We start from the raw sequence: 25,005 nt of genomic DNA, 5'->3' as shown, positions 1-25,005 counted from the left end.
GAGGTGGAAACTCTTTCCGATAAGGTTATTGAATCTACTCCTCGAGGTCCCCCACACAACAATGTCTTATGACCCTTTCTTTCGCCCGATCTTTAGTCTTGTCCATGATCGTTACCACGGCGGAACCGTGCTATCCCACCAAGGCAGACGACTTACAATGCTCATATTTGATTCTGTGTGGATATTTGGAAAGCTAATGTCGGCATTTGGGGGGGGGGGAGGCAGATTATTTGGGTTGGTACTATCACGCCTCTAGTGACTATTCTGCACAGGTTAAGCCTTCCTCGTACTAGTATAGGTATTTACTCTTTGATCCTTTTTTGTTTACATTGGCGAGTCTGGCGCACTGAGGTCGTTAACATGGTGATGTCATCATCCTTACCAGTGACGCCCTCAGGGAGGTCACTGCTGTTATTAGTGATATCATTATCATCCTCATCAGTGGGATGCCACGCACCCTCCTTCTCCCCCTCCGCTCCCCTCATCCTATCACTAGTCAATCATGACGCAGTATTAAAAATCCAAGATGGCGGAAATAGTCCAATCGTGTTAATGGGAAATTAAAAACCGTGTCCTCCCGTCTCCCTGTTCCCATCCAATCAAACAAATTGGCAACATGTGGATGGCGATTAAGCTGCAGATGTTTGCCTGGGAAAATCTAACACATCCTCCATTCAGTCCTGATTCCCCCATACTACTTCCATATTTTCGGTGCCACAGCAGTGGACCGATCGGGGGACACGTGGGACAATCGGCGGACTCGTGTTTGAAGGCAACCCGATAGGGCTGAACGCCTTAGACACACTGTCCAGCGACAGCAGCGAGGTGGAGGCTCCCAGCTGTTTTGGGGCGGCGTTATGTGGAGCCGACGTACGCCGCTGGTGGTCATGGAAGGCGCCGTAACGGCTGTACGATACGTGAATGCCATCCTCCGACCGATAGTGCAACCATATCGGCAACATACTGGCGAGGCACTAGTCTTAATCAACGACAATTCGCGCCCTCATCGCGCACATCTTGTGAGTGACTTCCTTCATGATAATGACATCGCTCTACTAGTGTGGTCAGCACGTTCTCCAGATATGGACCCTATCGAACTCGCATGGGACGGATTGAAAAGGGCTGTTTATAGACGACGTGACCCACCAACCACTCTGACGGATCTACGCCGAATCGCTGTTGAGGAGCGAGACAATCTGAACGAACAGTGCCTTGACGAACTTGTGGATAGTGTGCCACGACGAATACAGGCATGCATCAATGTAAGAGGACGTGCTACAGGGTATTAGAGGTATCGGTGTGCACAGAAATCTGGATTACCAGCTCTGAAGGGCTGGTACAAGATGCAATGTGTGGATTTCATGAGCAATAGAAATTGCGGAAATGTTGTTTATGTTGATGTCTATTTCAATTTTCTGTATAGGTTCCGGAACTCTTGGAACCGAGGTGATACAAAACAGTTTCTGTTCCATGAATCATTTGCACGATAAATCGTAATGCCGTGCAACGAGTCATTTTACATACAAATCGTAAATTAATTTTTAAATATGGCTATATGTTCACCATTTTTAAAGTTTTTTTGATATACAGATGTTTGTGATCCCTACTAACCACTTTTATGCATTACAGTAACAGAAATTCTTCTTCTACGCAATAGAAGGAAATGTGAAGGAGAAACTTTTCCAATTTGTTTTCAAATTTTCCTTTGGTATCTCTTAGACATTTAAATCACTGACCCAGTTATCAAAATTATAAGCCGCAGCATTGTACACATTTTTTTGTGCTAGAGACAACTTTAATGTGGAGAAATAAATGTAATTTTTCCTTCTGATATTGTAATTATGTGCGTCCTTATTGATTTTGAACTGCAGTGGATTATTTACAACAAACTTCACGAGGAAATAAACGTACTGTGAAGATACTGAACAGATGTCTACAAGATGATCGCGGGTGTGCACCATATATTACTCTTACAGCGCGTTTTTGGTCAATGAAAAGTTTCTTTCTTAAAGATGAGTTACCCTGGAACATTATTCCACACGATATTATTGAATGAAAATGTGCAAAATATTTCAGCTTACAGACTTGTCTCTCTCTAATTCTTGCAATGATTCTAAGCGCAAATCGGGCTGAATTAAGTAGTTTTAGAAGTCCCACAATGCGCTTTTTCCAGTTAAAATTGTCATCAATGTGGACACCTAAGAACTTTGAAGTTTCCACCCATTTATTACTTGCTAACCAAGTGTTACACTAATCATTGGTATAGTAACGGTAGATGTGCAGAACTGAATACTTTCTGTTTTTTAAAATTGAGAATATGACCATTTGCAGAAAACCTGTCAATGATACTTTTAAGAACATTGTTTACTATCTCTTCTGTTTCTGTACGTATGCCTGGATTGATTGCAATACTGTAAAAGGAACTAATTCTGCTTATTGTATATTAGACAGAACTGAGGAACTAATTGGACCTAAGACTGAGTCCTGGAGAACCCCATACGTGATTTCTCCCCAGTCAGAATAATTAACCTGGACTACATTAGTTGAATTATTACGTACAAGTTTCTGTCATCTTTTGGTTAGACATGAACTTATCTATTGGTTACCTGTACCGTCAATCCCACAAAACTTCAGTTTATCTAAGAGACTGAAGTTCAATGGGACTGATGGAGTAACCAACCAATGGATAATGTCATATCTACCCAAAATAATGCAGATAGTTGGACTTCGTAAATCAGCCAATGTAGGGTGGGGACATTATTCTGACTGGGGGGTAATCATATATGTGGTTCCTCAAGGCTACACCTTAGGTCCACTATTGTTCCTCATATACTGGGTGATCAAAAAGTCAGCATAAATTTGAAAACTTAATAAACCACGGAATAATGTAGACAGAGAGGTAAAAATTGACACACATGCTTGGAATGACATGGGGTTTAATTAGAACCAAAAAAAAAAACACCCCATATTGCTAGACGCGTGAAAGATCTCTTGCGCGCGTAGTTTGGTGATGATCGTGTGCTCAGCCACCACTTTGTCATGCTTGGCCCCCCAGTTCCCCAGACCTCAGTCCGTGCGATTATTGGCTCTGGGGTTACCTGAAGTCGCAAGTGTATCGTGATCGACCGACATCTCTAGGGATGCTGAAAGACAACATCCGACGGCAATGCCTCACCATGCTTTACAGTGCTGTTCACAACATTATTCCTCGACTACAGCTATTGTTGAGGAATGATAGTGGACATATTGAGCATTTCCTGTAAAGAATATCATCTTTGCTTTGTCTTACTTTGTTATGGTAAATATTGCTATTGTGATCAGATGAAGCGCCATCTGTCGGCCATTTTTTGAACGTTTGTATTTTTTTGATTCTAATAAAACCCCATGTCATTCCAAGCATGTGTGTCAATTTGTACTTCTCTATCTACATTATTCTGTGATTTATTCAGTTTTCAAATCTATACTGACTTCTTGATCACCTGGTATGTAAAGAATGTTCCGTCTAATGCACAACAGGCAGAATTAGTTCTATTTGCAGATGACACTAGTGCTGTAATAAAGCCAAGCATACATGCATCTCGCATGATGAACATAACTTTAAAATGGGATGAATTCGTGCCTATAGGTAGGTACCGACAATTTTTCTTCTCACTTAGCATCCGTGAAAGTAGCAATGTTTAGGACATATATAGATGATGTCTTTTTTCATTGTGAACTGTCCCTTCTTCTTTTTTCCAGAACAGGAGTTTGGAAATTTCTTCTAGTGTTATTGAGAATATTGTTTAGCTCAACCGGAAACTACTTTTATGAAGCGTGGCACAACCTTTAGCATTGACGTATATATTCTCAACATGGATTAGTTCAGTGCAGCCTGTCTCAAGGTTTATTTTTATAAATCTAATTGACGGTCGCTAAAAATGCATCGTAACCATCCAAATAAGTATTCACTCTCTTTCGGTGTCCCCCATCAACATGTAACGGCATGGTTCACAACGTTGGGCTCGAAACAGCGAAACTGGCCATCCGCGCTTCGGCGCGACTGTCTGTTGTGGCAAAGCCAGCCAGATGGCACGAGGGAGCGGCGTGACACAATCGGTCAATGATAAAGCTGGCCGTTTAATTAGCGCGCGTCAGCGGATAGCAGCCGGCAGGCAGCAGTCGGCGCGTCGTGTCGTCTCGCGTTAATCTGCTGCTGACCCTGTTTCTGAAGCTGTGCCACTCACCTCGCGTCGCAAACAAATACATCATTTTTTCCCATCCCTGTGCGTAGCTCGCCGCCTAATTTATACTAACAACTGCACATAAATCAACCGAGGCTGCATTTCTCCAACTTCATCCACAGCACGACCCTTTGTTGCATCTAAAAATAAAATACACGTACATTCCTATGACTGTATGGGATCAATATGTACTGCGTTTTTCAAGAATCGTGCAGTGAGAAATTTAGTGTAAAAATATTAAGTGTAATTCCCTTTCTGAAACGCACAGGCGACGAGGTAGAGGTAGAGATCCAGCTGTCAAGGGCCGCGGGAGAAAAGATTACGGCTGTGTGGCTGGCACGGGGCCTTTCATCTTCCCAGCAGTTATTAAGCAGCCGGTTCTCTGCCTGATACCCCCTTAGTCCACTTGGGAGCCTTCTGGAGGGAATTAGGTGTAAGAAAAATCCTCGCTCTTAGCTACCAGTCAACTTCGCACCTGGCCGACGAACCTTTCTTCCGTAGCGTGTGTATTATAAAAGGTTCGTTTATAACGCTGCAGAATTGATAAGTAGCCTCAGAAGATCCACATTTGTATGTAACAAAAACCGTCGAGCATTTAGGTTCGAATCTGCAGACTGATAAGCAACGCTCCCAGTTTATCTGAAATTGCCTTACATATTTCGTGGAAAAGTAATACTTGTTGTCATTACCCAGCACGTTGTAGGAACCTCGCAAACCGATCTTCAGGATGAGTGTATTACGGAAAAATCTGTGGATATTCTAAACTAGTGTTACGCTAAGAGCCCTGAAACAAGAGACGAAATAACTTGTAAAGTGTACTACTCTACAGAGCTGTTAGAGAAACTGGATACAATTAACAAAACAAATAATAATAACCAGCTGATAGAGAAACTTTCATAAAGAAATGGCCGAAGGAATCGTTTATTATAGCAACTGCGGGGCGTTTACTGATCAAACAGGACTCTAGACTGCAGCTAAAACTGTAGAGCATGCAGGTGAACGGTGTACTTCACATTCAATCTCGGAAAAAAGCCTTCCAGTTCACCAGAAGAAAGTGGAGACTAGACAGAAATCGACAGAATTTCATCAGAATCGAAGGTAAATAGAAAGCTATATTTTTATAGATGTATTCACGAGATTCTCATGCAGCGTTAAAATACTGTGCAAAAAGTTCATGAACTAAATTAACAATCTTCCATTTTTAATAATAAGTAATGGCAGTAAGACATGCCGAAAGTCGGTCGTTGTGGCCGAGCGGTTCTAGGCGCTTCAGCCCGGAACCGTGCGACCGCTACGGTCGCAGATTCGAATCCTACCTCGGGCATGGATGTGTGTGATGTCCTTACGTTGTTAGGTTTAAGTAGTTCTACGTTCTAGGGGACTGATGACCTCAAATGTTAAGTCCCATAGTGCTCAGAGCCATTTGAACATGCCGAACTTCATCCAAAATGGGCATTGAACTCGACCGCGTCAAAAATCATGAGCAAACAAAAAACTAATAAACAGCTGTGACGATGGTTTAACCAACTGAAGAAAGGTGGAACAAATCACGAAAAGTATAAAATGATCGATTCGTAGGCCTACAATCGTTCTGAAGAAGCCAGGAAGCACGGTTACAGCCAAATTATTGCTGCAGTAGGCGATGCCGGTAGCGGCTTCATTCTAATCTGAAAATATTGAATTTAAAACATAGTGTGATACCCTGAAGACAAACATAGAATGCAACAGCGATATGTTACCGAATACATCAGCACGAAGGAAAAACGTATGTTCGAGGAATTATTGCAAACTGCAGAGAGTTATCACAGTGAAACGTCTGCTTTAATTCCGCAGTTCGACCCGATTTTGTGGTTAACACGGTTATGCGACTATCACATCATCGGTACAAGAATACTGTGACTCCGGGGTGAAAAGGTCACTGAACTTTCTGTCAACCAGTTACACAACTGACGCATTCATATACCGTCCAATACGGCATAACACCCTCCGGAAAACAGCCTTCACTGTCTTCAAGAAGTTTGCAGAAAATTCGATGCTCGAATGCAACAAGAGGTGAACCAACTAATGGAACAACGTCCGAGTGTGTACGTAACCGCCGGGTAGTTGACAAAAGAAACACAGAATAGATTGGGGGAACATGCCCAACTTAAGGTTTGGAGGATCAGAACGTTAGTTAGAATTGCGAGTTTAGATTTGACAGTAAACTGGTGTTCATTGAGGGGCCTTTTCTGTGGACTAGCCAGTTGATATTATGCTACCATTACTAGTTATATGGGTTTTGAATTTTTTGTGAATAGTGTAGTTTAGGCGTCTCACCGTGAGCATTGAGATGAGATGGCAGTGCTAATTTTGTGGATTTATGAAACAATGTAGCTAACTACACAATTTATTAAGCAAATTTCATACATTGCAAAGAGGAAAATACAAAATAAACATATAAATGGATTTAGGAATCTATCAAAAAACGTGATTGCTTCCACATTAAATCAGTTTTGTTGCACAGTTATTGCACACGTTTCCTTCTTCTGTACAGGTTTCACGCAACCACTTTTTGCAAATGACACACTGAGTCAAGTCTATCTGTGGTCAGTGTTTATCGTATCGGTTAATGGGACACTGAGCACAACAATTACTGCCTATTTCGCTAATCCTAGATCGTTTTTAGGCCTAATTTGCTGTGACCCAGCTCGTGCCTCTTCAGTTCGACTTGTTCTGTGTTCCCCAACAGTAGTTGTCGATACCAGCATTATTTTTCGAATTTTGGACAGGTCAGTATTATCTCAGTTGTTTTCTGAAAACTTTGATATATTTTTATACACAGTATGTTACATTTCAAGCCAAAAATTTATGAAAATGAATTACGTTATAAAATGTTTTGGTTTCGATGTTATAATAGATAAGTACTAGTTCTGAATGCACAGTTAAACTTAGTTTTATAGAAACATTTGAAATTACGAACTATTGGCAGACTTAAAATTTCTATTATTACGCAATACTGTACTGGTTACTATGTTTATTTCTGTATTCATTTATGAAATAATAATCGAAATTAATAATGTAACAGAAACTAGTAGAAACTCATTTGTTAAGAAAAATCGTAAATCCTTTGGAATATGGTTATTTCCGCAGCGTGTGGGAGTCGTAAGCATGCCTCTGATGTAATTGGACGTATTTTTGTATTTTGTGCGCGCAATGTAATTTCGGCTTTGTTAATGTGAAAAATCAGAAGACTGTATGACATACTAAAATGTGAGAGAATATATTTAAGTAAAAACAAAAATTCTGAAACAACACTCTTCAAAATTATTTAGATCAATCCAGCTTCAAGAATCATACGCCCTAGACAAGAAAAACTGGAGCTAACTTTACATGACGAGCTAAGTAAACTAGAAAGTTTATTGTAATCTTCGCTCCTCTCAAACCTTCATAAAAGACTAACGCGGACAATAGTTGTAATTAGAAAGGAGGGGACAGATTACAAGCCACACAGAAAATCCTCCTCATTAACGTTGTTTACCAGTGGTCGTTTGCGTAATTCGAAGCACTCGCTCAGTGGTTGGTTTATTAGCCAGTACCGATGTACATGAGCGCTTAGAAATACGAGCTGTAATTACTGAATCGGCTGTTTATTCCAGTCTGCAGTTAGGAAATCCCTCTAATTACGGGGCTTCCAGATACTCAGACAATAGACTTGTGTGCTTGAGCTGTGTTACGTGCGCATAAGACGTAGGTTCGATTATTTTAATTTTCTATACCCTCATTTCCACATTGAAAATTTTGCAGCAAACTGAAGCACTCGGATTGAAATGAACCAGACTGAACTTCGTAGAAGTCCTATATTACTTACATTCTGCGCAAGTTTAACCATGTTTATGGTACTTGTACCACATTACTACACAAGGACACGCATTAAAATGGAAAATCACGTTTACAGTGCATTTTCTTTGTGTGATCCATTTTCACAAAAGGAATTGCTGGACGTCAACCCGTATTTATTAATAATATACATATAACGTATTCCAGTGAAGTGTCTTTATTTTCGCTGTTTATATGTACAAGATGTTAGCAATTTCTGAGTTACATTTCCAGACACCCATGTGTCTGTCCAGTCAATCGACTGTGGAATACAATTAGCAAATTAAATATCGTACATATAGAAGTAATGTTGTGCAAGCTCATTTCACGGGCATGTAAACAAAAAAGATATTACTAACAAAACTATTGATGTCGAGAAAGGTACGCCTGTCGACAAAGTGACGTCATGAAGCGTTTAAGTAAAGAATTCATTAAGAAAATCTGTATAGATGCCGGGACACGTACACATGTCTGACATAAAAAGTTTACTGGAATAAAAGAAAATCATATATCACTTTTATAACACTCTTAAGCAACAATAATGAAAAGGAATTTGCTTATAAGGTTTCGGACTTGGAAGTCACATGACATCATATGCCAACTACGCAATAGTGTCTCTTTCCTGGAGACCAAACATCTTTTCTGCGGGAGCCAACATGGATTCGTCAATAAAAGATGTTGTGGAACTCAGCTCTCTCTGTATATTCGAAAGATCCAGAAGTCAACAGCGCCCAGGTTGTTACCGTGTTCCTTGACTTCCGGAAGGCATTCGTTCATGTAAATTCCTGCCATGCACATCTCGCGATGTACCCTGACGGGAAAATGAGAGACAATCGAGATGATACGGAAGATTACTGACAGTCATTCTTCATGCGCAGAATTCATATGAAACAAGAAAGGAAAAAAGGAATGGGTACGACAAGTACTAGCCGCTGGACAGCACACGGTTTCTTGCGGTGTGTAGATGAGGATATGGACGTCCAAAAGCTACGAGTAATGAAGAAACGAGGGTGTATTTCGTGATAAGGATGTAAGCTGGTTTACAAGACAATAAAAAACTTCTTAACAAACCATCTAGCATACAATATTCTCCAAATACGTGATTAGAAAAGATTCGAAACCAAAGACGTAACGCTTTTTAAATGTAACAGAATATCTACTTGAGGATGTAGTTCTTTTGCGGCGGTGACAAACCTGAATAAATGCTTCGAGAAGTTCATGCCGCGTCTAATTTGTCAGTGTAACAACAGTGATCGGTGGAATCGTCCACCGCCTAGAGAAATCATCAGCGCCACCAATGTTCTTCAGTCACCCGCATCTGCGGTAGCTTATGGAAGTTTCATGTCTCCTTGACATTTCCATGACGTAATTCGGCCAACTGAAGGACTTAACCACCAACTAAAATCTCTCCAGACGTCGTCGAAAGCTGGAATCTGACAAATCTGGTGCGGAAGGGACTCCTTGAAGCATTTGTTCTAGAATCTGAACTTATCTTCCGCAGCAACAAAAAACTTAATAACAACTGTGTTTACCTTCAGAAGGCTCTCCATGACGTAGCTCATCAGCTCCGCAGAATCGCACTAAAAAAATAAAAAAGGAAAAGAATAGAGGTTCACGCTTGAATAGCTGTGATTCGCTCCACGATGAATCCCACTCGTCCACTACAGAAAGAAAGGAAGGAAGACTGGAGTTAACCTCCTGTTGATATTGAGGTCGTCATAAACGGTGTGCAAGCACATAAAGATTCAAGGATGGGGAAGGAAGTCGGCCGTGCCCTCTAGAACGAACCATCCCAGCATTTGCCTGGATCGATCTGGGGAATCCCTGAAACGATAAATCTTAATATTTGGACTTGGAGTAGAACCTTCGTCCTCCCGAATGCGAGTCCAGTGTGCTAACCGCACCGCCATCTCTCTCGGTTACGCTGCAGGACGTAGTCCTCGAGACCTCACAGGCCAGTCTATACGGTCAGTTTCTTTACTTTGCCATGACTTCACACACATGATCGTAGTTACATCTGTGACTGATTTTCATTAACATTCACACGTCCCAGCAAGATAACCACCCGTTGGTGGCGACAAGAGCCCCCTTTACAGTGTTGCACTGCTCCTCAGCAAAATATTCCGAGAGCAATGTCTCTTGCACAAACTCAATCTGAAATCTAGAACGTAACGGCAGTGCACTGAATGACAAGTTCAGATACTGTGCTCGACATCAGTAGCGTAATCCGGTACTGTACTCTATGCATGCAGCAGAGGTTGATTCTGAAATCATCTTTTTCTCATTAAATGGGGTACTTGAATTCGAAGAACAATAGACGACGGAGTTCCAAAAGATCTTCTTCAATTACATTAAGAACTTCTTTATGCTACACGAAATAGACTGTCCGACAAAAAGAGAGAAGCACACAGAAGGGGAGGACGAAACGAAATGAAACTTCAAGGATTGAGAATGTACGTCTTGTTGTCTCGGTGATTACATAATCGAGTCCAATTTACAAAGAACTTGGCAATATGGACCTACTTATCAGTACACAGCCTCTGGCCAGGATGCATGCGCTGATTATGTTGGGAAATATAAATCCGTTGTATCCTCCTCTGATGCAAGCTTGCCCACAATTGTTGTAACTGGTCCCTGATATCCTGAATGCTGGCACTGGGATGAAGTTAACGTCCTAGCTGGTCCCCCACACATTCTGTTGGGGAGAGATCTGATGGTCTTACTTGTTACAGGAATACTTCAACATAACACACACACAGTTTTAGAAGCACTTACCCTGTGCAGACGTGCATTTTCCTGTTGCAAAACAGCACCACGGTACTGTCTCATGAGAGCTAACACGTGAGGATGCAAGATATCCGTGACCTACTTTTTATGTCAGAGTTCCGTCAATCGCTACCGGCTGTGACCTGAAGTCATAGCGATAGCTACATCGTGATACCACAAGTAACGCTGCTGTATGTCTCGCCAGGTTGTCTGGGTAGTGCAGAACCGCGATTCACAGTTGAACACACTGCGACTTGCTAGTCACGGCACCACTCGAAAGGCAGCCGTTTGAGCTGTGGCTCACCCTACACGTGGGATGGTCATTCCTCAGTCCCCCCGGTGCTAATTTCCGACTAATGGTGTAATATGACAAGGAATCTTATAGGGAGTCAGGGACAGACGTGAAGGGGTTCGATATGTTTGGTGCACAATACACTGATCTTTCTGTCTGGTGGCCAGACGTCGACTGGAACCTCGGCGACGAGTATGTCCTGGCGTTCCCATGCAGCCATTTAGCGGGCCACTGCCACAGTCGAACCCCCCACAAATCTGAATATTACACGATTCGAAAAGCGGGCTAAATGGAGACCCACAGTGAGGTCACTTCAACTGCCAGGTGCTGATAACGCTTTCTCATACGAGTACACAGCATCCCCGTGTCAATAAGAGTGATCACTCAAGATCTGACTCTGTTGACACCCTCTTATATGCCCTAACAGGCCTGTTGACAACAATAAACTCGAATAAAACTAAAGCACTTTGGTGAATGTTCTACCTGTCACAGAGAACTGAAGCACTAATCATTTACATACCGGCCGATGGTGCGTAAGAGCACATAGTTACTTTGGCATGTATTCTGGCTGTGTCACGTTTCTGTCAAGCAATCTATCTGACGGATCTTTTTCCACCATACCACATGTTCTTATAGATATCAGAACTCTATACTATACCCTGTTTTCAGAGAACAAACAGCTAACGAAAAGACCTACGATTATTTCTTGCGGGACAATTCAAAGCACATATTGCCAATGTGCCCTTAAAAGTGGAATGAGGAGTGTTCTTATAAGCAAAAATACATAGCAATGTTCTTATAAACACTTTGGCAGTGCGTGCTCTTACATTGTCCTGCATGAAATAACCACTGGTTAGTTCTCTGAAAAGAGTACAGTATATGTTTCACATACGATAATCTTGGAGCTGTTTCCAAAGTCCCCCAAACACGCCGTTTCATGTAACACCGACACACCACATGGCTTAGTCCGCACCGTATGCTGCGATCCGAACCTGCCTGCCAGATATTAATTCCAGAGTAATGTGCTTGCGACGTAAACTGAGTGAAATCGTCGATACACCTTCGAACGAGAGTCGCTGACATTCGTGCATCATAGTATGATACTTCAAAGCTGTCCCGTTGTTCAGTAATGTGGCTCACTGAAATGCTCGCAGCGAGAGGCTCATGGCGCTGGCTAGATTGACCACTCGAAGTTATTCTTCTATCTACATGGGCTCAAAGAAATGTGCTTTAAGAGCTATGAGCACTTGCTTATCTTAGAATCTGTGAAGCATATCTCTTCTACTAAACAAGAGCTCATAGCTTTTAAGGTATGCATTTAAAGCCCATGTTTAGTCGAATTTTTCTTTTGTTTTTAGTTTCGTCGATTTTACAATGCGATGACTTTGATTTCACCCATCCTATGACACTGGGCTCTTTCGACATGAATTCGTTTTTATCAAGTCTGTTGTCTGCGTTAAGATACCTGTGTGGGACGGCGGGTGGATAGTAGCATGAGAAAAAAATGAAATATAGTAATATTAGCCGTCTTTTATGAGCTCCTGAAAACTGTTTTTGTGGTCAGCCAGAAAGCGATGAAGAACATACTGACCATAGTTTTCAGTCAGCAAGTCCACATTCTTCTTTTGCTCACCGAAAGAAATGTTTCTACTCTCTGTTTACTCCGCGGGATAAGGAACTACGATTATAAATGAAAGTTCTAACTGATTCAATTATATTTAACAAAATTTCGCGGGCATAATACAGTAATATTTCTGATGATAATTATAATTATAATAATGGTGTCTCTATAATAAACAGCACTATGAGCAGTCCAGAGGCGACCTAGACGGTGAGTTTCCATTAAATGGTCTTTCGCCCTGACTTCTGATAATCAAAGTTGATTGCCCGCCACAAAAGTGGAAAATAATGTCAGCACTTGCCACGCGGTTTTGTTAACATTACGGGCGGCACACGTACAGCTACTTTTGCGAAATCTAAGCTACCGGCCGGTGTGGCCGAGTGGTTCTAGGCACTTCAGAGTGGAACCGCGCGACCAGTACGGTTGCAGGTTCGAATCCTGCCTCGGGCATGGATGTGTGTGATTCCTTAGGTTAGTTAGGTTTAAGTAGTTCTAAGTTCTAGGGGACTGATGACCTCAGATGTTAAGTCCCATAGTGCTCAGAGCCATTTGAATCATTTTTCGAAATCTAAGCGATCCAGGACGGTGTACAGTCCTCGCGAGTTCACTTCCTACTTGTACCAAAAACATGCCTTTAGTTTCAGCCTGGCTGTGACGTCACCCGAGGCAGCGCATAAGCCGGCGTTTGACTGACGCGGACCGTATGGTAGCTGGGTGCGAAGCGAAGTCATTGCCTCTCAGGCCGTATTTATATACGGGCGCAGCAGAGGGCCGAAGGGACACATTATTTTATAACACTTTCGTGAATCAATTTAGAATCTTCGTAATTTTTGTATGAATGGAGTTATATTGGCTTAAAGAGTTTCAACTCGCCTGCATTTAAAATTTGCCGGCTAGAATTTTTAGAACAGAACCAACCGTAGAACATGACCTCTGAATTACATCTTTAAGAAACCTTGTATTGATTGTTATTTAACAGTCTTGAAATTTTTTATACCATCATTATTTAATAGATGTATCACCAAGTGCTGTAGTCAGAACTGTCTATCATTAATATAAATGGTACTTAATCTACTAGAAATAAGCACGTTTTTGTTCCAAATTTAGTTTTCAGTAAATTACTTGGAAACTATTAGAGGCAGCTTAATGGGGTCACATAGCAAGGTTTTTATATCGAACTGAAGCTTTCTAAGACTAATATTTAGCGCATTGGATTTCTCTCAAAAACTCCGATTTTGACCAAAATACTGTTCTGATCAAGTTGAAATTCGTAACAGTTGAGTCTGACATACGTTTGCTCTCAAAAATATTGCACCGTATAACATTCAACAATATTTGGTTTCCTAGCTTTATTATTTAGCGCCACTTATGTTTTTCTTAAAACGATGTACTTGGGGAAACAGCCGGCCGGGGTGGCCGAGCGGTTCTAGGCGCTACAGTCTGGAGCCGCGCGACCACTACGGTCGCAAGTTCGAATCCTGCCTCGGGCATGGATGTGTGTGATGTCATTAGGTTAGTTAGATTTAAGTAATTCTAAGTTATAGGGGACTGATGACCTCAGAAGTTAAGTCCCATAGTGCTCAGAGCCATATGAACCATTTTTTAGGGAAACATATTCATCTGATCACTCTGAGAACTGACGATTTAAACATTAATATACGGAAGCATGTAGTGACAAAAGTTTCAAAGAGATACTTTAATTTTTAATTCCATCCTTCGATTATGATGCAATACTTGTACCGATATGCTACGCACACTCCCTCTCTTCTGTATCTCTCAAATGATACAGCGCTTGTTTCGACGAACCTACTACAAACTTTGCTCTTTTCTATAGTGTCGGATAGCAAAGGTTCTGTACTGCAGCACTCACTGGCAGATTCCAAGCTATAGCCTGACAGACATAGTTTCTCATGTCAAAATAACCTCGAGTACTTAGGGAACCCACTCGTCATGGTAATATTTCAGATCTAACGACAAATAGACCATAACGTCTCGATTTAAAAACTGTTTAATTTTTTCAGTCTGCAGATCGCTTTTTTTATTTTCAAGTTACCATTTTAGGGCAATGTCGCCCATCTTTAGATCATATTTTATAGTGACAGATCAATGTGTCACTTCCATCACGACAGGTTCCTTTGTAAGTGCAACACATGATCGGAAGGTGGGCGTCAGTGTATGAAACTAAATTGCAAATAAACAGCAGCAGTCTGCAGACTGAAACAGTTACACAGTTCCTTATAGTAAGGATCGTGGATAACTCCCTTGTGTCGAATCTGTCCAGTTCTGAAATCTCGTTTTGATTTACGTAAAGGAGATAACTACTGACAACAAAACTGTTATAGTATCAGTTTCTGCAGTTGTTAAAAGAAATGATAAGAAAGATAGAAAAAGCTTCTGCTTAGCAAGCACGACGGGAAACAGATTGCGAGCTACCCTCCTCCAACATTCATATCAGCAGTTAAAAATATAGAGTTGCAATGAGCAAAACTCTATAATATTGCACCGTATATCGTTCAACAGAAGTTTACATACAAATCGAGTAAGATAGTCAGTGTTGCAAAGAGATCCACTGCGGTTCAGTAGCCATATTTGTAAGTTACTGCGAAGGCAAAGAGAACTCCATCACAAACTGAAAGCCGAACAATATCTGGTCAAAACCAATATGAACGTAAGCAGAGCAACGGGAGGAGCAGTTGAGGAATTCGTTAGCAAAATTTTATCTACCACTCGACGAAAGGATTTGAGAAATTTTGGCCTTTCTTGTAATCAGCAAACGAGTCAAAAAAGCCTACATAGTTAATCAATGACGATACCGACACCGAAACTGAGAATGACCCAGAGAAGGTGGAAATACTTCATTTCTCTTTCAGATCTTCTTACCTTGCCGATGATCGTACTCAAGTTTCTGCTTTGAACTGTTGCGCCAATAACGAAATAACAGATATTGAGATAAGTGGTCTTATATTAAAGATCGCCAGAAACGTTGTAGCTGAAAAAGAGCGACTGGACATGTTGGGATAACTGTAAGATTCTGTACAGGATGTAAATAGATTCCCTTTACAGATTTTGAGGGAAGATTCCTATCTCCAAAACAAAGAATAATGCTTTGTAAACGTAGGCTCCAAAACACATACCGCAAGAGTTATCAGCACTTGTTCATATTCGGTGCTGTGAAATATGACTCTTCTACTGCAAGCTCTTTCCTCCCCATGTATTGGGAGGAGATAGTACGGACAAAAATAAGAAAAATGTGCAGTAAACATGGGCTCTAAGATGCTCATCTTCGCATCTATGAAGCATATCTCTTTTACCCAACAACTGCTCATAGCTCTCACGACACGCATTTAGAACCCATGTTCATTGGACATTTTTTTTTCTTGTTTGGTGTTAGAAACCTGTCCTCAGAGTCTGTAAAGGGCATTTTGTTACACCCTGCTTAGACTATACGAAAGCACTTGCTAACATTGTAGCAACAGTTTATCGTTGTCGATGGACCAATGCAGTGTTCCAAGGGACTGGGAACAGCCGTAGGACATTCAGTTTGTCAGGAAGAGCTGTGGGACAGATTTACTACAGACTTCTGAAACACGTTTAATGCACACGTATTGTTATCTTTCTAGAGACCGAAAAATCCCCGCCTTAGTCAGCTACATGGATTCCACAAAGGGCGATGTTTCAGATGCGACTCTCTCTGTTCGTAGACACGATGCAGAAGGCAGGAAACAGATCCATCCAGTTTCTTGTATTATCCTTTGCCAACTGCAATGTGTTGTATACAGTTCCGCTCTGGTAAACAGCGAAGAAAATACGAACTTACGGAACATCAGATTGTCGGCGTGGTTGTACTGAAGAACTCGCAAACAGAGCTCCTCACGTCTGAAACAGATTCGGACGTACCTCAAGGCACTGTTAGAGAGCAACTACTGATTGCAATTTGCGTACCTATTCTGGAGGATGCAGTCGGAAGCTCTGTGAATAGATTCCAGTTTGACGTTTCTGTATGGAGGGAACTGTGCAGCGGAATGAGGGAATGCCTGCAGAACGAAGGAAGGAAGGAAGAAAAATTAGAATTTATCAACTGGTTCAATTGGCTCTGAGCACTATGGGTCTTAACTTCTGTGGTCATCAGTCCCCTAGAACTTAGAACTACTTAAACCAAACTAACCTAAGGACATCACACACATCCATGCCCGAGGCAGGATTCGAACCTGCGACCGTAGCAGTCGCGCGGTTCCGGACTGAGCGCCTTAACCGCGAGACCACCGCGGCCGGCTTAGAATTTATCGCCCCGCCGTTATCGGTGTCATGAGAGACGGAGTTCAAGCTCGAATTACGAAAGGATAGGAAAGGAAACCGACCGTACACTTTTCAAAGTAACCATCCCGGTATTTACCTGAAGCGGTTTAAGAAAACAATGAAAATCCCAACTGTGGATGGCCAGACAGAGATTTGAACTGTTGTCCTCCTAAATGAGGGCCGAGTGTGCTAAGCATTGCGCCACCTGCAGGAGGTGAACGCTTGGTGCAGGGACTGGCGCTTCACCCTCATCAGAGACAAATCTAACGTGTTGTACAGTCGTGGACAAAACGAGCGAGACCCCTCGCCTCTTCGTTATGCTTATCCGCACAGCTTTAAAGTCTGCTACACAGCATAACAGGCAAGGCGACGAAGTGCTACCAACATACCATGCACAGGCGTGAAATTGACAAACTATCCGAACTTTGTCAGACTGTTTTCAATCATGTGTGAGACTGTATTAATGCTGATTAGTGTGTTAGACACAACACGTAAGTATAAGATATAGATGAAAGAAGAAACGCTAATTAGTATGAACTGTACTAATAAAAAGGAATTTCAGCTTATCGAGATAACACAACTGTTCTAGTAAGACTAAGTACCCCAGACCTTTACGACTTGGCAAAATATTATACGCATTCGGCCGCGAAACGGCTTGTGTCAGACCAGTCATAGTGGATTACCGTTGCTGACCTACCATGAAAGTGTGCAAATTTAGCAATGCGCGAAGACTCATAACAAAATTCACTTAAAAAGCATTCGTTACCACACATAGGTCAATTCAATTATTGGCAGAGGCGGAAAAAAGAAGGCAGTAACAAGTATGAAATTCTATAAAAGTTTCATATTGACATCCACAGGGCGCCAACACAGAATAAATGTAGCAATAAAACGTATTGGGGGCGCGAGAATTTCTTAAAATTGCTTTACTGATAGTCTATCTGCCTCCATCGAGGTTATAACCGAAAAAAAAACCAGACCTCCCTTGCAGTAGCGAACACCTTTCACCTACGCTAGTGGACAACCCAGGCAAACAGCCCTCTATTATTACCCCAGACATGCGTAAGCCGGCAGTTTCGCAATGAAAATGGCAAAATGATCTGCAGTTTCTGTTGCATAGAGCTTTCTGGACTTTAAAACATGAATTTTCTACCTTTATGTCATCGCTTATGTGACAATTCGGGATGTTTATCGAAATAACAAAATACTGTTATTAGCGAGTAACGGCAACGGGTCCCACACAACGCCGGTGACTACTTTGAAGGACAGTACCAAGTGCACACATGTAACTCTTTTTGTATCGGTTGTGAATAAATAGTTGCCACTCTTTAAGTTCCAACCCTCGTATAGTCTTACATATGACTGAAAACAGTCTGACAAAGTTTGGATAGTTTGTCAATTTCACGCCTGTGCATGGTATGTTGGTAGCACTTCGTCGCCTTGCCTGTTATGCTGTGTAGCAGACTTCAAAGCTGTGCGGATCAGCATAACGAAAAGGCGAGGGGTCTCGCTCGTTTTGTCCACGACTGTACATGAACAGGCCCACAGACTCATTATTGTGTGACTTCAATATAGACGTTGCGTCCGGAGCGAACACATGAAAATAGCTGTAAGGAAGATCGATGCCAGACAGACGCAATGTACAAATCACCCTTGAAAGTGGTAGCTTTCAGAAGTCTCGTTCCACTAGTTTTTGAGTATCTGTCGTTAGTCTAGAATATTCTCCAAGTAGAATTTATATAACAAACAGAGACAATCCCAAGAAAAGCAGCATGTATCATGACTGTTTGTTTAGTAAGCGCGATAGCGTTACAGATACACTCGTCCGAATCCTATGACAGACTTTACAAGAGGGGCATTCCTAAAATTCCCGGAACGCACGCTTCAAGAAGAGTCAAGTAAATTATTACTTCCTCCAACACGTATCTCGCTGAAAACATGAGGGTAAAAACTGGAGAAATTGGAGTTGATAAGCAGGCGTTGTTCTTCCCGCTCGCCATTCCCGAATGGAGCGGAAAAACAGACGCGCTACTTACCAAGTATAGATGGAAATGCATCCAAAAGTTGAGGAACGACTGATTCTTCATTAACTTACTCAACACGGCCAATTTATTCCTTCTACCACACTGGGCGTAAATTAAGGAATTATGAAGGTGCAGTTTTAATTACGCCGTTAATTCCGTCCCCGCGCGAGCAGCACGCCATCAGTGGCAATCTGAGCGAGGTCTCTAATAAATTGGCCCTCGACGTGACGAGAAGAGAAGAGAAGGAATAAACTGCTGCCGACGTATTTGGCGACCGCTGCAAACCGGACCTGCTACGTCACTCGCTGCAATGAGAGGCCAAACCCGTTCCGCTGCCACTTCTGACGTCAGGACCACTAACCGAAGAATCTCTCACCTCGCAGCTCAAGCTAGCTTTGCGTCTGCCGCTTATCCGCTAGGAAATACGTTCCCATACATCTTACCACACCTTTACTCATATGGGGATTAAAATGTTACGGGAGTAACAGAAATGTCATAAGGCAGGATGGAAGGAAGATTATTGTTTAACGCCCCGTCGACAGAGTCATCATTGGAGACGGAGCATAAGCTCGGATTACGAACGAATGAGGAAGGTATACGTCCGTGTCATTTTTAAAGGAACCATCCCGCCATCTGCATGGAGCGATTTACGGAAATCCCACGGGGATTTGAAGCGTCGTCCTCCCGAATTCGAGTCCACTGTGTTAACGTCTGCGCCTCCCTGCTCGGTAGAAATGTCAGTATCCTTCCTCAGATGGTTCTGCTCTGAATGACAGTCCCTAGTGTTCGCTGAAAATTGCTGTTTTCAGAATAAATCCTTGCTGTTGTGGTAGAAACTCTGTCCTACATGGAATATTCATCTTTACTGTAGAGCAGTCCCCTTATCGACAATTTGTACTTTTATTTCTTATTACAATTTTGTATTGCGATTCTCATTACCATAAATTCACAGGAGAATTCCAGTTTACCACTGTGAGACGGAATTTCACTTCTATCTACTTTACATAGTCGGAATATTGAAATTGGGCTTACACAGTATTAATGAAAAAATGACTGCAGCGTTCGTAATGAGCATCGTAAACTATTGAGAACTTCTTTTGAAGCAGGCCACTCATAAAACAAATACTTTGTCAAATGTCTGTCAGTCATCATAAGTGAAATCAATGAGTCTCCGACGGTCCAGATGCCTCCAGTGCACGTTAAGCTGAGTCTGGGTATTTCTAAGGATTTAGGACTCGAAGATCCTGTTGTACATACGGAACAATGCACGGGTTCCTGTTCTTCAAGTATTTGGTAAATCTGTGAGGTTTCTCATTGACTAGAATAAACCAATTAAAAATAAGGTCGCAAAATTAGACAGACCATGTTGACAGAAAAAGGATGGAACAGGAGGAGATAATACAAATAAAGAATACATATACAGCACACTTCACAAGCGCTAAGTTACAGGCGTATTAGTAGTCTAAAACTGCACCCCAGCTGCTGTTAAGAACGATCAATGGAAAACAATATTAAGAAATTCCGACAAAATAACGTTGTGAAGCTGGTTTAACGTCGTACTCTGACTGCCATAAGGGCACTACATGTCGATTTATCACAAAAGTATTTAATTTATATCTAGCGTGATACTGACAAAGGAATGGAAATGCATTATAATATTAATAAATTAGCAACATTTCATTAGTTCTATAATTTTACTTATAATATCTCACGAACGTCAGAGAATTTTCCTATGCTACTTTTTGGTAACCAGTTTCAACTATGGCATCAGACTATGCATTTTCTGATGTATTAATTGAGAAGAAAGCCCTTCATTAAATCTTAATGAAGATTAAGGGAAATGATCGGAATGAGCCGGCCAGTGTGGCGGAGCGGTTCTAGACGCTTCAGTCTGGAACCGCGCGACCGCTACGGTCGCAGATTCGAATCCTGCCTCGGGATTGGATGTGTGTGATGTCCTTAGGTTAATTAGGTTTAAGTAGTTCTAAGTTCTAGGGGACTGATGAGCTCAGATGTTAAGTCCCATAGTGCTCAGAGCCATTTGAGCCATTTTTTGATCGGGATGGCTCCTAGTGTCCCATCCAGAGTTAATTCTGCGGAGCTGTAAGTACCCATGCCTATTGAAAGACTGAATGACAGCTAAATGACCATACTATGTTGAGACCTGAGGTATCTGCTACCATATTATTGCACGCGAGCTTGTAACGTAACTGCACAGTCACGTACCTACAGATATCACTTCTGTTTATGTTTACTGCATCATTTCGGTATCTACCTTTTCATTACATAGTGTATGACAGTATTTGTGAGGTTTTTTGTGTAAACTGTACTATTGTTCTTGTTTTTTCAATGAGTAACTGTGAAAGTGTAAAGATCCAAAACATATGTAAAAGAGATTGTGTGATTTGTACGAGTATTCATCTCACCCTCAGTAAGTAGCGCTTTCGTAAATTTTTGAACTTGATCGTGTGCAACAAAGTTATGGTAACCCGTCAAGAAGACGCGTTGACTTTGGTGCATGCACATGTAGGTATTTCGGAACAAACACTGTGCGATGTCGAACATGCAGAGTCACGTGTTGTGTGCGAGGAAAGAAGCTGCTTTTGAGCCTTGGAATTTCGACTTAATCATGTGTAAAACAACTTAAATCTACATCAGTACTCCGTCAGCCACCTTACGGTTTATAGCGAAAGGTTCCTTGAGTACCACGTCCCCCCTTTCGTGCTCAGGTTCGCGGCAAGGAGGATTGTTGGCAAGCCTTCGTGTGAACTTGAATCTCTCTAATTTCACCTTCAAGGTCTCTTCGCGAGATATGCGTATGGGGAAGCAATATATTGGTTGATGCTTCTAGGAATATGGACTCTCGGAACTTTAACAGTAAAGAACACCGTGATGCAGAGCGCCACTCTTGCAATGTCTGCCACTGGAGCTTACTGGAGTAGGCTTTGACGCTTACTAAATGAACCTGTAACAAAACGTCCTGCTCTTCTTTGGTTCTTCTCTATTTCCTCTATCAATCCTACCTGGTACAGATACCAGACTGACGAGCTATACCCAAGCATAAATCGAACAACGGTTTTGTAAGCTATCACCTTTGGAAGTGGACTGCACTTTCTGACGGTTCTTCCAATGAATCTCAGTCTGCTATCTAACTTATTGCGATTAGTTTTATGTGGCTGCTCCACTTTCAATCACTCCGTACACTTACTCCTAAATGTTTTATGGCTCTGACTGCTTCCAGAGATTTCCCTGCAACCGTATAATAGTTCAATAAAGGGTCTTTCTGTTTGTTCGTGCGCGAAACACTACATTTGTTTATGTTGATGGATAAGTGGCAGTTCCTGCACAGAGCGTCGCTCCCCTATAGGTCTTCCTGCAATTAGCTACAGTTTTCTGCTGTGTCGTCCGAACAAGACACAGCCAGTGCCAAAGTACCACAGGCGCAAAGATGCGAGCTGGAGCCAGTGCTATAGAGACTCGCCACTTACGCGCGTTCCATCAGCGCCAAGGGCGGTGTTTAGAATAAAGAAGTCGACTTCGCCTCGCCCAATTGCAGGCAGAGTACAGGCCCAGTGACTTTCATTATCATTTGAAGTCATTACAAAGTTATCAGTGCATAAAATCAATTAATTAGAATTTTTCTTTTGAAAACTTTAGTTACTTTACATTACGTAATTCAAAAATCGCTCAGAATTATTATTTGCCTACAAATTTTCTGTGTGAATGCATGAGAATGATTGAAAGAGTGTATGTGTGATATACGGTAAAACTTAATATGTCATTTTATGTAAAACCTTGTACAAATAAATCGTTGGAAAGTTATGGTGTAACCATGATTCAGATGACGTACGTCGGTGTGAGCTTGCTTTTGTATAAAAGCAGCCAGAATGAAAGTTAGAGGCGGAATAACTTTATTTATCGATTTGAAGACTAATTCGTACTTCGCTTATTTTGATTAAACAATGTACTAGAAATTGAAGTTTTGATGACATTAATTACTATCAGATTAGTGATTGGATAAGGCAAGTTTTGCTGCGAGAATGATCTGCAAGGAACATTCTGATTGTTCGATCAGATCAACAGCCAATCAGAATCAAGCTGTTCCTGCGCCAGTATAGTGAGGTGGGCAGAGAGTAGAGGAGCTTGAGATAGTCGCTTGCTAACCGGCCTACGGGTAACACCATGTTAGGAAGCTCCTTAAAAATAGTCTGTAAGATGAAGAACTGGTGAGATCATTTCGATTAGAATGTGTCGTGAATGAAGCGACTGGAGCTACGAACATTTGAATTAAAGTCTGGTGTTTCTAAATTAAATAGTTGGAGATTTATGAGCGTGTGAACTTTCTGGTCGTAGTAACAACTCTGCGTGGCATATTTCGTGCTCTGCACGGAATACTTTGGCGAGCACTTCTTACTAAGAAGACAACTGAAACGACCAAATGCTTAACTCGCGAAGAGTGGTGGATCTGTGACTGTTAAATCGTGAAATTCTGGCTGCTTTTCAAGTGGAAATGTGTTGTATAGACAGTGAATTTTGAAGGATAAAGCGTACCGTATTAAATACGGACTTGATAGCTATTTCATGTGTTTCTGTATGAATAAAAAGCAGATTCAATCTAAATTTCAAATACTTTCTGCAGATTGACTGCATCCTCCGAATGGCCGATTTTTTAAATATGAACTTTCAGGAACTGACTTTCAGCTCAAGTTACGCGGCCTCTGTGTGGTAGGTACTAGGTAGTGGTTTCATCAAAACTGTTTTACACTGCCTAGCACGTATCTGCTACTACACAGTGAAGGGACGACGGAAGGAAGGAATATCGAGATAGGTGGACTTACGATAATTCAGAGAGAGAATGAAGACGACTGACCCCGCCCCGCTGCACACTGTTTCAGCCTTCGTATTTCAACTAGTCACAAAGATAAGTAAACCCTATTGACTCATTTGTGTGACATTGCTACTTATTTGTTGGAGCGTTGTAGGACCTTCGTTTTACTATTCTGTTTCCTGACCCTAGGGCATAACTGTGTACTGCACCAGAAGCTGTTTCACGAACTCGGCCTACCGTAACAACAGTGGCAACTCTGCCTCCACAGCAGTTGTGACAAGGCCTTTACAAAACTGGCGAAGGGGCTTTGCGAAGTTTTCTAGCGTTGAGACTTCTCTGTGTAGAACGGCATCATCCACAAAAAGCCTCGTGGAACTTTCGAAGGTTTAACAATTAACGCCATGCCTTACGAACGGTGAACATTTCTCAAGTAAATAAAGGAACACCATCGGGATCACAACTATTTTTTATTACCGCCTACCGGTTTCATTCTGCGCTGCAGATTACCTTCAGGTCTGGCGCCGCACAGTGCAGTTTGTCAACAGTGGTGTGAGGTTTACGCCACTGTTGAGAAACTTCACTTTGTGGCGCCAAACCTAAAGATGATCTCCAGTGCAGACTGAAACCGGTAGTACGTAATAAAGAGAAGTTGTGATCCCGACGGTGTTTCTTTATTTACTTGCGACGCTATACATAAGTTCATTTATGTATATTGTGAAAAGATTGGTCCTATAACAGTCTCGTAGTGCGCACGAAGTTACTTACTCCGTCGAAAATGAAATCCTGTGCTCCGTTTGCTAGAAATTATTTTGTCAAATCCCACAGTATAGTCTGTACGTTCGTATTTTGTTCATTAGGTGGAGATGAGAAGCTATCGAACGCCTTCTGGAAGTCAAGGAAACGGGGTCAACCTGTAAAGTCACGTCACTGAAGAGATTAATTACAAGGCGCGACATTATTTTAATCGTCTGGAAACGAATGTGATTGCTAAAACAGATAAAAAGTGCGTCACAATGAATATTGTCTTCATAGATGTTCACTATAGACCGCCTCAAAAGGCTGCCTTCAGATCCAAAAATAAGAATTAAATTTTATATATAATC

The sequence above is a fragment of the Schistocerca serialis genome, chromosome 3 (genome assembly GCF_023864345.2).
Source record: "Schistocerca serialis cubense isolate TAMUIC-IGC-003099 chromosome 3, iqSchSeri2.2, whole genome shotgun sequence".
Classification (NCBI taxonomy): domain Eukaryota; kingdom Metazoa; phylum Arthropoda; class Insecta; order Orthoptera; family Acrididae; genus Schistocerca; species Schistocerca serialis.
The sequence above is the reverse complement of the archived record's forward strand: the minus strand, read 5'-3'. Positions refer to the sequence as shown.